This window comes from Triticum urartu, chromosome 4, assembly GCF_003073215.2.
Source record: "Triticum urartu cultivar G1812 chromosome 4, Tu2.1, whole genome shotgun sequence".
Classification (NCBI taxonomy): Eukaryota; Viridiplantae; Streptophyta; class Magnoliopsida; order Poales; family Poaceae; genus Triticum; species Triticum urartu.
The window spans coordinates 90,779,627-90,791,675 of record NC_053025.1 but is presented as its reverse complement, the minus strand read 5'-3'; positions in this window follow the sequence as shown (position 1 = coordinate 90,791,675).

The window sequence follows — 12,049 nt, the reverse complement described above, 5'->3', positions numbered from 1 at the left end:
TAGGAAACTTAACCATCTTTGATTCAACGAGCTAGTCAAGTAGAGGCATACTAGTGACACTTTGTTTGTCTATGTATTCACACATGTACTAAGTTTTCGGTTAATACAATTCTAGCATGAATAATAAACATTTATCATGATATAAGGAAATATTAATAACTTTATGAGTAAAATGCATCACAAGTCCTAAAACTATCATAGGTGTGTCAGTTTAGTCCTATAACTTTCAAACTGCACTTTTGGGTCCTAAAACTATCGAAAGTATGTCAGTTTAGTCCTGTAACTTCGAAACTGCACTTTTGGGTCCTAAAACTATTGGAGGTGTGTCATATTTAGTCCCATAACTTCAAAATTGCAGTTTTGGGTCTCAAAACTATGTATGTTTGTTCATCTGAGGTCCTAATCTTGCATGGCCACCATCCATGGTGCATTTTTTCAAATGAGCCCTTTGTATGTGTTTATATCCCCCAAAGTGGTACATACGCTTCCACATTGCAGTGTGTCCTGCAACCTGCATGCCCACCACCTCCATGGCCATGAACTACACGGTAGCCTCCCTGGGAGGTTTGGCGTGACCGTCGGGGAGACCCCGAGCTAGTCGGCATGAAGGACGACATCCCTCTCCCTCGGCGAGGCTGCCGGGGAGATCCCGAGCCAATTGGGATGGAGTACGCCATCCCACCTCTCTCTCTCTATGTGTGTTTGATGATATTGTCGTTGCCCCGACACCCTTGCCGTAGAGTTGGCCGTGCAGGCTGTTGTTTGGGCACGAGCATGGTCATAGGTGGTGAGCTGTCGGGCGACACAAAGGAGTGCGCGGAAACTACAAAGCTAGCGCAGAGGTCATCGAGAGTGACACAACCCTAGCAGTAGCCTTAGGTGGGTAGAAATTGGACGTTGTGCGACATGTCGTTCTGCTGCTGTTGGGGGAGGCTGAGATGACCGGTCTACTCTCCTCGCTGGAGCTCAAACCATCATTCCACTGATGGCCTCTGTACCGTCGCCTCTGAGCATTCCGTGCGTGGGAGAAGACGAGCGCGTGAGAATGAGGCGAGACAACGCTCTAGTTTTTTTTTTGCATACTTACCTGGTGGGCCCATTGGGTCAGGTCAACGTGGCTACAATCCAAGCATTTCCAAGTGACTCGTTGGTGGGTCAATGCTAACCATGCAAGCTTAGGACCTAAGAGGAAGAAACTTACATAGTTTTGGGACCCACAACTACTGTTTCAAAGTTATAGGACTAAACTGACACACCTTTGATAGTTTTAGGACCCAAAAGTGCAGTTTCGAAGTTATAGGACTAAACTGACACACCTCTGATAGTTTTAGGACCCAAAAGTGCAGTTTGAAAGTTATAGGACTAAACTGACACACCTCCGATAGTTTTAGGACTATGATGCATTTTACTCTAACTTTATTATTGCCTCTAGGGCATATTTCCTTCACTGACAACCAAGGGAGAGAGGTCGAGAGAGACGTACGGAGAAAATGCAGACATGGGGAGGAGAGAGTGTGTGTTTGTGATAGAGAGATCCCCTAGAGATCGTGATGGGACTACATGGGTGGGAGATCGAGTGACAAGGTGTGTGCGTGATAGAAGATACCCCGAGAGATATCAAGATAGACGTATGGATGGAAGGAGACAATACGTGTGTTCCTGATGGCTAGTGAGAGATAATCATACTTAGGGGGGAGTGCGTGCGCCTATGATGGAGTGAGGGATTATGGTACTTAGGGGGGTGCGTGACACATAGAGAGAGAACAAGGGCGGAGAGTGTTGGATAGGTCTATATGTAGCGCAAGCGAGACATGTGTATGTGTGAACCAGGGAGATATAAAGTTTGAGAGAGATAGAGGAGCCCCAATAAGGCTGAGTGGTGCGTCAGATAGCTGAGAGGGGGAAGAGATATTCCATCCGCTCGATAATGCAGTGCATGTAAATTTTTTTAGAAGTCGAACTTTGGAAACATTGATCAGGTTTACGCAAATGTTATTTATATCTACAATACCAAAGATACATCATATGAAACTACATCTCATGATGAATCTAATGGTATATGTTTGCTGTTCTAGATGTAAATGTATTTCTCCACGTACATGGTCAAACTTTGTGATGTTTGACTTTTCAATAAATTTATATGCTATGGACCGAAGAGAGTGCCTAAGTCGAGAGAGATCAAGTGTGTGTGAAGGAGAATGAGTGAGTGTGCAAAAAGAGTATGTGTGTGAAAGAGAAAGGGACATCAAACGATAAATTAGAGTCTGTGTGTTTTTTCGTTTCTTATGCAAACATATCACGGATGCATCTCCGAGATAGAAAAGCGAGGTGAGGAGATACACGAAGATAGCTAGTGCGTGATTGTTTGCAACGGAGAGAGACACCCCTATAGCACATGTCGAATAGAAGTCTGGCCAACAAGGAACAAAGGTCGAGAGGGACACATGGAGAACATGAATGCATGGGGAGGGAGAGAGGTTGTGTTTGTGATAGAGAGATCCCCTCGAGATCGTGAGGGGACTTATATGGGTGGGAGATCGAGGGAGGTGTGTGTGAGATCGAAAGATGCCCTGAGAGAAATCGAGATAGACCATGCACATGTTTGTGATGGAGACTAAAATTAGCTAGTCATATACATATAGGGGGGACTACGTGTGCCTACATTTGAGTGAGAGACCATCATACTTGGTTAGGCATGAGATTGTGTGTGTGCGCGTGTGAGATGGAGAGAGAGCGAGGGAGAGATAAAGTTTTAGATGGGTCTATCGAGTGCGAGTGAGATATGCATGTGTATGTGTGACCCAGGTAGATGGAGAGTTTGAGAGAGGGGGAAGAGCTCCGAGACGACATAGTGGTGCGTGAGAGAGTTACGGGTAACGAGCCAAGGAATTTGTGTGCGTACGATGAGTGCACCCAAGATATTTAGCTTGGACTAGAGAATCATACATAGTGTGCGAGAGAGACCTATAGATAGAGTATATATGCATGCAAACTAGAAAGACCCCCCCACACACACAAACAGAGAGAGAGATAGAGGCGCGGAGAGAGAGGGAGAGGGACCAACAAGGTTTGTGTGCTGGATGCATGCGACAAAATTGAAGATTGTCAGCGAGAGAGAGAGCGAGAGAGAGAGAGAGGGAGAGAGAGAGCAGGAGTCCGGGAGAGGGGGAGGTTGCGTTTTATGCATCAAAGACTGATATAAACCATGTTTCGATATAAACTTGCATTCAAATATTTAAATTGGAGAACATGTTGTCTGCAATCCACACATGAACGGAGATATGCGTATATCAAACAACTTCATTAATTTGACTCTCAACATGTTCATGGAGTACTATAATACTGTACAACATGCTACTCGATTGAGGTGTTTAATTTTGGATTTAGTTCACTATTTTGACCTGGTGAACGAGCTATTTCATTGAATCAAGATATTTCATTTTGGGTTTGATTCCCGTTTTTGAGTGGGTCAACTATTTGTCATATAGTAAATCGCTAGCAATGAGCATGTAAAAACACATTACTCCGAGCATCATCTCTCCATCTAAAAAAGAAGTGGCAAGCTAATATTTCAAAATTTGATTCGAATCGACTTGGTAAGGTAGACGCTCGTTCTCCCAAAATTTGAAAGAACCGTTAAACACCCTCTGCTCGGTGGAATTCGCCCGAGAAAATAAATGGGAGACGCAAAATTACCGGCCTATGTGGGACACGCATCAATTGGCCCGTTGTACATCGAGGGTAGGTTCGTAACTTCATCCAAGCGCGCCTTCTCCTCGGCCGAAATGACATGTGCCGAATAATTCATAAACCATGGTCGGCAAAACACCCTCTCCTCGCCCGAAATAGCTCGCGCCCACTATTTCAAAACACGCTCTCCTCGCCCGAAATCGCTCGCGCCCACTATATTTCAAAACGCCCTCCTCGCCCAAAATAGCTCGCGCCCACTATATTTCCAAACACGCACTCCTCGCCCGAAATCGCTCGCGCCCAGTATATTTCAAAACATGCCCTCCTCGCCTAAAATCGTTCGCGCCCACTGATACGTCTCGAGCGTATCTATAATTCATGAAGTATTCATGCCATTTTTACAATATTTTTATATGATTTTGGTATGATTTGATTAGAACTAACCCGGATGACGCTGTTTTCAGTAGAACTACCGTGGTGTTGTTTTTGTGCAGAAATAAAAGTTCTCGGAATGCGATGAAAATCAACGGAGATTTTTTTTTGGAAAATATGAAAAATACTAGAACGAAAATCCACCAGAGGGGAGTCACGGGGGCCCCACGAGGGTGGGGGCGCGCCCCCTGCCTCGTGGACTCCCCGAGGCCCCCCTGGCGTGAAATCAACGCCAACTTCTCCTATAACTACAGAAACCTCCGAAAATTAACCTAGATCGGGAGTTCTGCCGCCAGAAGCCTCCGTAGCCACCGAAAACCAATCTAGGCCCTCTCCGGCACCCTGCCAGAGGGGGCTATCATCACCGGAGGGCATGGAGGAGGATCCTGGAGGGGCCATCATCACCATGAAGGCCAAGGACCAGAGGGGGAACCTCTCCCCATCTAGGGGGGAGGCCATGGAGGAAGCACAAGGGGGAGAACCTCTCCTCCTCTCTCTTGGTGGCTTCGGAGTGCCATCGAGAGGGGAATCATCGCCGCGGTGATCGTCTTCATCAACATCACCATCCTCATCTCTTTTACATGGTCCACTCTCCCGCACCCCGCTGTAATCCCTACTTGAACATGGTGCTTTATGCCACATATTATGATCCAATGATGTGTTGCCATCCTATGATGTTTTGAGTAGATATCTTTTGTCTTTGGGTTGATTGATGATCTAGATTGGTACGAGTTGTATGTTTTATTTTGGTGTTGTCTATTGTGCCCTCCGTGTCGCGCAAGCGTGAGGGATTCCTGCTGTAGGGTGTTGCAATACGTTCATGATTCGCTTATAGTGGGTTGTGTGAGTGACAGAAGCATAAACCCGAGTAAGGGGATTGTTGCGTATGGGATAAAGGGGACTTGATGCTTTAATGTTAGGGTTGGGTTTTACCTTAATGATCTTTAGTAGTTGCGGATGCTTGCTAGAGTTCCAATCATAAGTGCATATGATCCAAGAAGAGAAAGTGTGTTAGCTTATGCCTCTCTCTCATATGAAATTGCAATGACGACTATCGGTCTTGTTAACAATTGCCTAGGACAATTCTGCACAGCGATCCACCATTATTCCACACTCGCTATTTATAATATTTAGTAATATATTCTAACTTTATGATAACAACACCTACTTTCATATTTTAGCTCTCCGATATCATGCAAAGTTATCCACTTCATACCCACAACATAGTTTTATTTCTCGTTGCTAGTTGGAAGCAAACGTTCGGTGTACGTAGAGTCGTATTAGTGGCAGATAGGACTTGTGAGAAAATCTAACCTTTAGCTCCTTGTGGGTTCGACACTCCATAATTATCACTTCCACCATTGGGAATTGCTACGATGATTCCCTGCACTTGGGGATTATCACCCACAATTCGGGAGAAGCAAAGTTACTCTACTATCCCCGACCCTCAGTACACAGACCCAAGCCAAGAAGCCTAAAGGCAGGGGTAGAACTGTAACTCCCCCCCCCCCCCACACACACACACACATTTCAGACAAATGCGTCCGTAAGACATGGTCCCCCTCCCAATTCCCCATTCATACCTCGTGGGCGCCAAATCACCTTCTCCCCGGAAGCTCCCTTCTCCCGAGCGGCGAAACCTCAGCCCCTCCTCCATGGCGCCCCCACCGCACCAAATTCACAGTCGCCCTCCTCTCTAATCCCGGAGGTGCTGTCCATTTGTCGTCGTGCACTGGGCCATGTGCCTCTTACTCCATGCTGCCGGAGCTGCCTCGACGACGGCCGCGTGAACCGCACCGGAGCCGATTCACCCCCGCCATTGTTCACGGTGCCGGAGCGGCTCCAACTTTGGACTCGTCCAGAGCCCCAGCACTACTTCCCAGTAGCCGTCGACCAACGTGACATCTTTACTTCCCTGCCGCCGGTAGCCACCACAACCGCGTCGGCCTCACCGACTAGGCAGCTGGAGCTGCCTACTTCACCGGGCCACCGGATAGGTCGCACCCTCATCTCAAATCACTTTATTTAGGCGTCAGTTGTATGAATTTTTATTCTGGGCCAATTGATTCCCAATGGGAAGCAGCACCCCTCGAGCCGGCGGAGCTCCTAGGCTGTCGGTTGGCTGGTGTCTAACATAAGGGTGCGGGAGCGCAAGTTTGCCGCAGAAGCAGCGCTTAGATGGCTATCAGAGTTGTGTGGGTTGAAGTTACTACCGCTGCCGGATCTGGATGACGGCGAGTCTTTGTGGATTGGCCCGGGGGCGGCGCAACCACGGCAGTGCGGTGGGGCGGGGAGCGGGGTTTTGGTCGGGGCCACAGACGGCAGAGGCAGGCTGCTCTGCCGGTGGTCGCAGGCTCTTCGAGGAGGATTCCGAACAGTGTCAGCTGGGAGGCACAAGACGGCCATCAAGCCATTCGGCGTAGATCGGACAGTACCAAAATAAAATAAAATCGTGTGACCCCAATTTAGTCTTCAGTCAAAAGACGTGTGACCACTCTCGTACCTTGTTGTTGATCTCTTAGTGTATTTCTTCAGATCAGAGAGATTAGTTATTATTATATTTCCTTGTTCATGATAATCGTTTATTATCCATGCTAGAATTGTATTGATAGGAAACTCAAATACATGTGTGGATACATAGACAACACCATGTCCCTAGTAAGCCTCTAGTTGACTAGCTCGTTGATCAATAGATGGTCACGGTTTCCTGACCATGGACATTGGATGTCGTTGATAACGGGATCACATCATTAGGAGAATGATGTGATGGACAAGACCCAATCCTAAGCCTAGCACAAGATCATGTAGTTCGTATGCTAAAGCTTTTCTAATGTCAAGTATCATTTCCTTAGACCATGAGATTGTGCAACTCCCAGATACCGTAGGAGTGCTTTGGGTGTGCCAAACGTCACAACGTAACTGGGTGGCTATAAAGGTACACTACAGGTATCTCCGAAAGTGTCTGTTGGGTTGGCACGAATCAAGACTGGGATTTGTCACTCCGTGTAAACGGAGAGGTATCTCTGGGCCCACTCGGTAGGACATCATCATAATGTGCACAATGTGATCAAGGAGTTGATCACGGGATGATGTGTTATGGAACGAGTAAAGAGACTTGCCGGTAACGAGATTGAACAAGGTATCGGGATACCGACAATCGAATCTCGGGCAAGTATCGTACCGCTAGACAAAGGGAATTGCATACGGGATTGATTAAGTCCTTGACATCGTGGTTCATCCGATGAGATCATTGTGGAACATGTGGGAGCCAACATGGGTATCCAGATCCCGCTGTTGGTTATTGACCGGAGAGTCATCTCGGTCATGTCTGCATGTCTCCCGAACCCGTAGGGTCTACACACTTAAGGTTCGGTGACGCTAGGGTTGTAGAGATATTAGTATGCAGTAACCCGAAAGTTGTTCGGAGTCCCGGATGAGATCCCGGACGTCACGAGGAGTTCCGGAATGGTCCGGAGGTAAAGAATTATATATAGGAAGTGCTATTTCGGCCATCGGGACAAGTTTCGGGGTCACCGATATTGTACCGCGACCACCGGAAGGGTCCCGGGGGTCCACCGGGTGGGGCCACCTGCCCCGGGGGGCCACATGGGCTGTAGGGGGTGCGCCTTGGCCTATATGGGCCAAGGGCACCAGCCCCAAGAGGCCCATGCACCAAGAGAAGAGGGAAAGGAAGAGTCCTAAAGGGGGAAGGCACCTCCGAGGTGCCTTGGGGAGGAGGGACTCCTCCCTTGGCCGCACCCTTCCTTGGAGGAAGGGCCAAGGCTGCGCCCCCCCCCCCTCTCCCTTGGCCCTATATATAGTGGGGGGAAGGGAGGGCAACCATACCTAAGCCCTGGCGCCTCCCTCTCCCTCCCATGACACATCTCCCTCCTCCCGCAGCGCTTGGCGAAGCCCTGTTGGAATCCCGCTACTTCCACCACCACGCCGTCGTGCTGCTGGATCTCCATCAACCTCTCCTTCCCCCTTGCTGGATCAAGAAGGAGGAGACATCGCTGCTCCGTACGTGTGTTGAACGCGGAGGTGCCGTCCGTTCGGCGCTAGGATCATCGGTGATTTGGATCACGACGAGTACGACTCCATCAACCCCGTTCTCGTGAACGCTTCCACGCGCGATCTACAAGGGTATGTAGATCCACTCCTCCCTCGTTGCTAGATGACTCCATAGATAGATCTTGGTGACACGTAGGAAAATTTTGAATTTATGCTATGTTACCCAACAGTGGCATCATGAGCTAGGTCTATGCGTAGTTTCTATGCACGAGTAGAACACAAAGTAGTTGTGGGCGTTGATTTTGTTCAATATGCTTACCGTTACTAGTCCAATCTTGATTCGGTGGCATTGTGGGATGAAGCGGCCCGGACCAACCTTACACGTACTCTTACGTGAGACTGGTTCCACCGACTGACATGCACTAGTTGCATAAGGTGGCTAGCGGGTGTCTGTCTCTCCCACTTTAGTCGGATCGGATTCGATGAAAAGGGTCCTTATGAAGGGTAAATAGCAATTGGCATATCACGTTGTGGTTTTGCGTAGGTAAGAAACGTTCTTGCTAGAAACCCATAGCAGCCACGTAAAACATGCAAACAACAATTAGAGGACGTCTAACTTGTTTTTGCAGGGTATGCTATGTGATGTGATATGGCCAAAGGATGTGATGAATGATATATGTGATGTATGAGATGATCATGTTCTTGTAATAGGAATCACGACTTGCATGTCGATGAGTATGACAACCGGCAGGAGCCATAGGAGTTGTCTTTATTTATTCATGACCTGCGTGTCAACATAAACGTCATGTAATTACTTTACTTTATTGCTAACCGTTAGCCATAGTAGTAGAAGTAATAGTTGGCGAGACAACTTCATGAAGACACGATGATGGAGATCATGATGATGGAGATCATGGTGTCATGCCGGTGACGATGATGATCATGGAGCCCCGAAGATGGAGATCAAAAGGAGCAATATGATATTGGCCATATCATGTCACTATTTGATTGCATGTGATGTTTATCATGTTTATACATCTTGTTTACTTAGAACAACGGTAGTAAATAAGATGATCCCTCATAATAATTTCAAGAAAGTGTTCCCCCTAACTGTGCACCATTGCGAAAGTTCATCGTTTCGAAGCACCACGTGATGATCGGGTGTGATAGATTCTTACGTTCACATACAACGGGTGTAAGCCAGATTTACACACGTGAAACACTTAGGTTGACTTGACGAGCCTAGCATGTACAGACATGGCCTCGGAACACAAGAGACCGAAAGGTCGAGCATGAGTCGTATGGTAGATACGATCAACATGAAGATGTTCACCGATGTTGACTAGTCCGTCTCACGTGATGATCGGACACGGCCTAGTTGACTCGGATCATGTAATCACTTAGATGACTAGAGGGATGTCTATCTGAGTGGGAGTTCATAAGATGAACTTAATTATCCTGAACATAGTCAAAAGGTATTCGCAAATTATGTCGTAGCTCGCGCTTCAGTTCTACTGTTTAGATATGTTCCTAGAGAAAATTTAGTTGAAAGTTGATAGTAGCAATTATGCGGACTAGGTCCGTAAACTGAGGATTGTCCTCATTGCTTCATAGAAGGCTTATGTCCTTAATGCACCGCTCAGTGTGCTGAACCTCGAACGTTGTCTGTGGATGTTGCGAACATCTAACATACACATTTTGATAACTGCGTGATAGTTCAGTTAAACGGCTTAGAGTTGAGGCACCGAAGACGTTTTGAAACGTCGCGAAACATATGAGATGTTTCGAGGGCTGAAATTGGGATTTCAGGCTCGTGCCCACGTCAAGAGGTATAAGACCTCCGACGATTTTCTTAGCCTGCAAACTAAGGGAGAAAAGCTCAATTGTTGAGCTTGTGCTCAGATTGTCTGAGTACAACAATTATTTGGATCAAGTGGGAGTTGATCTTCCAGATGAGATAGTGATGTTTCTCCGAAGTCATTACCACCAAGCTGCTAGAGCTTCGTGATGAACTATGATATATCAGGGACATATATGATGATCCTTGAGATATTCGCGATGTTTGACACCACAAAAGTAGAAATCAAGAAGGAGCATCAATTGTTGATGGTTGGTGAAACCACTAGTTTCAAGAAGGGCAAGGGCAAGAAGGGATACTTCATGAAATGGCAATTCAGCTGCTGCTCTAGTGAAGAAACCCAAGGTTGAACCCAAACCCGAGACTAAGTGCTTCTGTAATAAGGGGAACAGCCACTGGAGCAGAATTACCCTAGATACTTGGTAGATGAGAAGGCTGGCAAGGTCGATAGAAGTATATTGGATATACATTGTGTTGATGTGTACTTTACTAGTACTCCTAGTAGCACCAGGGTATTAGATACCGGTTCGGTTGCTAAGTGTTAGTAACTCGAAATAAAAGCTACGGAATAAACGGTAGCTAAAGGTGAGATGACGATATGTGTTGGAAGTATTTCCAAGGTTGATCAAATATCGTATGCTCCCTCTACCATCGAGATTGGTGTTTGCGTTGAGCATAGACATGATTGGATTATGTCTATCGCAATATGGTTATTCATTTAAGGGAGAATAATGGTTACTCTGTTTATTTGAATAACACCTTCAATGGTCTTACACCTAAAATGAATGGTTTATTGAATCTCGATCGTAGTGATACACATGTTCATGCCAAAAGATAGTAATGATAGTACCACCTACTTGTGGCACTGCCACGTAAGTCATATCGGTATAAAACGCATGAAGAAGCTCCATGTTGATGGATCTTTGGGCTCACTCGTTTTTGAAAAGTTTGAGGCATGCGAACCATGTCTATTGGTGTATATGCATGAAGCAACTCCATGCAAATGGACCGTTTGGACTCACTTGATTTTGAATCACTTGAGACATGCAAATCATACCACATGGGCAAGATGACTGAAAGCCTCGTTTTCAGTAAAATGGAACTAGAAAGCAACTTGTTGGAAGTAATACATTTTGATGTGTGCAATCCAATGAGTGTTGAGGCATGTAGTGGATATCGTTATGTTCTTACTTCACAGATGATTTGAGTAGATGTTGAGTATATTTACTTGATGAATCACGAGTCTGAATTATTGAAAGGTTCAAGTAATTTCAGGGTGAAGTTGAAAGATCGTCGTGACAAGAGGATAAAATATCTATGATATGATCATAGAGATGAATATCTGAATTACGAGTTTGGCACAGAATTAAGACATTGTGGAAATTGTTTCACAACTAATACAGCCTGGAACACCATAGTGTGATGGTGTGTCTGAACATCATAACTGCACCCTATTGGATATGATGCATACCATGATGTCTCTTATCGAATTACCACAATAGTTTATGGGTTAGGCATTAGAGACAACCACATTCACTTTAAAAAGGGGCACCACGTAATTCCGATGAGATGACACCGTATGAACTATGGTTTAGAGAAACCTAAGCTGTCATTTCTTAAAAGTTTGGGGCTGCGATGCTTATGTGAAAAAGTTTCAGGCTGATAAGCTCGAACCCAAAGCGGAAAAATGCATCTTCATAAGACACCCAAAACAGTTGGGTATACCTCCTGTCTCAGATCTGAAAGCAATAAGGGATTGTTTCTAGAATCGGGTCCTTTCTCGAGGAAAAGTTTCTCTCGAAAGAATTGAGTGGGAGGATGGTGGAAACTTGATGAGGTTATTGAACCGTCTCTTCAACTAGTGTGTGGTAGGGCACAGGAAGTTGTTCCTGTGGCACCTACAACAATTGAAGTGGAAGCTTATGATAGTGATCATGAAACTTCAGATCAAGTCACTACCAAACCTCGTGGGATGACAAGGATGCGTACTACTTCAGAGTGGTACGTGATCCTGTCTTGGAAGTCATGTTGCTTGACAACAATGAACCTACGAGCCAT